Consider the following 4,011-nt stretch of genomic DNA (forward strand, 5'->3'; position numbering starts at 1 on the left):
ACCTGACACTAACCATTTAAAGGAGAAAAGCTTTATTTTGGCTCAGAGTTTGTAGGGTTTTCATTCCATAGTCAGCTGGCTCCATAGGCAGCATAGCATGGCAGGGAAGAGCTGCTTGAGGCATGGCATTGAAAAGAGAGATAGAGCCAGATGTGGTGGCACATGCCTATAATCCCAGGACTCAGAAGGCTGAGGCAGGAGGATCACTGTGAGTTCGAGACCAGCCTGGGCTACATAGGTCAGTCGCAACTACATAGTGAGACCCTGTCTCAAAACACCAAAAAAAAAAGAAAGAAAAGATAGGCAGAAAAACAGAGAAAGAAGTGGGGAGGCCCCAGCCAGTGAAGGAGGTAATCCCTTCCAAGCGAGACTCTTTCAACCGAGACCCACATCCCAACATCACATTTGACTCTGATCCTCTGATGATTATGACCCATGATCCAGTCACCTCCCAAAAGTCACAGCTATGAGCACATGAGGCTTTGTGGGGACATCTAGATATGAACCATAACATTCTGCCTTGACAGCAAAGACTCATACTCATCTCTTTATGTGATTTCATTTATTCCATCACTAAGTGTTGCTAAAGTCCTACCCGTATCAGCTCTGCTGAAAAGTCCAAGTCCAAAGTCTCCCCTAAGATTTAAGAAATTTTTTTTCTGTGAGCCCCTCTAAACATCAAAAAGAAAATTAAACACTCCCAGCATTCAAAAGCATAACATTCCAAGGGCCAGGGATTTAGCTCAGTGGTTCTGCAGCCTGACTCACAAGTATAAGGTCCCGAGTTTGATCCCTGATACACCCCCCAAAAAGCATAACATTCCAATAAAACATTCCAAGTAAACATTTCAGTTGCAAAAGAGAGAAACAGAGGGTAGAAAGAAATGGGATAAAAATCAAGATTGAATCCATGCAGGGCAAACATTAAATCCATGTCCAGCACCCAGGACAGGTTGTGGTGAAATATGAACACCACATAGCTTGTGTGGTCTCATACCTTATGGCACTGCTGGTGGTTGTGGCTCTCATGGATTCTCTCTTGGGCCAGCTTTGCTCACTCCTTGCAGTTTTCCTTAGACATTCCATGTTCCTGACTTCTTCAACATTCTGGGGTCTCCACTGCACCTTTTGCTTAACATTCAAAGCTTCACATACTGCCCTCTCAGAGACACACCACCTGGCCTCCTAGATCCTCTTCTCAAACCTGGGTGGAAGTCACCCTGAAACCACAACACTTGCATTCTGCATTCATAAACCACATTAACTAGCACCATGTGGATGATGCCAAGATCTGCTGCCAGTAGAAGTAGTAGCCATGAAGAAAATCAACAATGAAATAATAGAACTGAACCAAGCTTTGGAACACATGCACATAATAGGTGTTTACAGAGCATTCCATCCCACAAAATCAGAATATACATTATTTTCGGCTGCACACTGATCATTTTCCAAGATAGACCACATATTGGCTCACATAATAATTCCGAATAAATGCAAAAGAATTGAAGTCATCCCCTGTATATTATCAGATCATAATGCAATCAAGCTGGAGATCAATAGCACAAGAAACTGTAGGAACTTCACAAGCACATGGAAACTAAACAACACTCTCCTAAACAATCAATGGATTACAGAGGAAATTAAAGAAGAAATTAGACAGTTTTTACAAATAAATGAAAATGCTGATACAACATACAGGAATCTATGGGACACAATGAAAGCAGTTCTACGTGGGCAATTCATAACATTGAATGCCCACACTAGGAAAACAGAGAGGGCTCAAATAAACAACTTAACGATGAAACTTAGACTCCTAGAAAAACAAGAGCAAGAAAAACCCAAAGCTAGAACAAGAGAGGAAATTATAAAGATCCGAGCAGAAATCAATGCAATGGAAACTAAGAAAATGATACAAAAAATAAATGAAACAAAGAGCAGGATTTTTGAAAGAATAAATAAAATTGACAAGCCCTTAGCTAATCTTATCAAAAAAAGGAAAGAAAAGGCTCAGATCCATGCAATCAGGAATGAAAAAGGCGAAGTCACAACAGATCCAAAAGAAATCCAGAAGATCATCAATACCTACTTTAAGAACCTGTACTCTAATAAAATGGAAAACACAGAAGAAATGGACAGATTTTTAGATACTTACAAATTACCAAAGTTGAACAAAGAAGATAAAAACATTTTAAACACCCCAATTACAGTCAGTGAAATTGAAAATGTAATTAAAAATTTACCAACAAAGAAAAGCCCAGGCCCTGATGGATTCACTGCTGAATTTTACAAGACATTTAGAGAAGAACTACTACCATTACTCTTCAAACTTTTCAATGAAATTGAAAGGGAAGCTATACTTCCAAATTCATTCCTGCAAGCAAGTATCACTTGATTCCCAAACCAGGGAAAGATACAACTAAAAAAGAGAACTACAGACCGATCTCCTTAATGAATATAGATGCAAAAATCCTTAATAAGATACTAGCAAACAGAATACAGAGGATTATCAAGAAGATCATACACCCTGACCAAGTTGGATTTATTCCAGAGATGCAAGGGTGGTTCAACATATGAAAGTCAATAAATGTAATACATTACATTAACAAAGTCAAGGACAAAAACCATATGATCCTCTCAATAGATGGAGAAAAAGCATCTGATAAAATTAAACACACATTCATGATAAAAACCCTGCAAAAAATTGGAATAGATGGTCTATACCTCAACTTAATAAAGGCTATCTATGAAAAACCAACAGCCAACATCATATTAAATGGCCAAAAACTGAAAACCTTCATGTTAAAATCAGGAACAAGACAAGGATGCCCACTATCACCACTCCTCTTAGATATAGGTCTGGAAACATCAGCCCCAGCAATTAGACAAGAGAAAGAAATTAAAGCAATAATGATAGAAAAGGAAGAAATTAAACTGTCATTATTTGCTGATGATATGATAATCTACATTGAAGACCCAAAAAAATACTGAAAACCTTCATGTTAAAATCAGGAACAAGACAAGGATGCCCACTATCACCACTCCTCTTAGATATAGGTCTGGAAACATCAGCCCCAGCAATTAGACAAGAGAAAGAAATTAAAGCAATAATGATAGAAAAGGAAGAAATTAAACTGTCATTATTTGCTGATGATATGATAATCTACATTGAAGACCCAAAAAAATCCACCAAAAGACTTCTCGACTTAATTGACACTTTTGACAGAGTAGCTGGATGCAAGGTCAACACCCAAAAATCAATCGCCTTCTTGTACACAAATAACAGACTCACTGAGAGAGAAATTAGGGAAACAATTCCTTTCACAATAGCATCCCAAAAAAATGAAGTATCTAGGAATCAATCTAACAAAAGAAGCAAAAGATCTCTACACTGAAAATTATAGTACTCTGAAAAAAGAAATTGAAGAGGATATAAAAAAATGGAAAGATATCCCCTGCTCCTGGGTAGGAAGAATCAACATAGTGAAAATGGACATACTACCAAAACTTCTATATACATTCAATGCAATGCCAATTGAAATTCCAACACTATATTTCACAGAACTAGAAAAAAGAATCCAAAAATTCATTTGGAACCATAAGAGACCTAGAATAGCAAAAGCCATTTTAGGCAACAGACAAATGGCAGCAGGTATAACAATTCCCAATTTGAAACTATACTACAAAGCCACTGTGATAAAAGCAGCATGGTACTGGCAAAGAAACAGACCTGAGAATCAGTGAAACAGACTGGAAGACACAAAAACAAATGCAGATGTACTCGGCTACCTCATCTTTGACAAAGGAGCTGACCATCCCCACTGGAGGCAAGATAGCCTCTTTAATAAATGGTGTTGGAAAAACTGGATGTGAACCTGCCACAGATTAAAACTAGACCCTTATCTTTCACCATGCACTAAATTAAAATCCAAATGGATTAAAGATCTAAATATTAAAACAGAAATATTAAATTTCTGGAAGGTAACTTAGGCAGAACTCTGAAAGACATTGGCA

Source organism: Fukomys damarensis, unplaced genomic scaffold (genome assembly GCF_012274545.1).
Source record: "Fukomys damarensis isolate Sample0158 unplaced genomic scaffold, DMR_v1.0_HiC HiC_scaffold_16, whole genome shotgun sequence".
In the NCBI taxonomy this organism is placed as follows: Eukaryota; Metazoa; Chordata; class Mammalia; order Rodentia; family Bathyergidae; genus Fukomys; species Fukomys damarensis.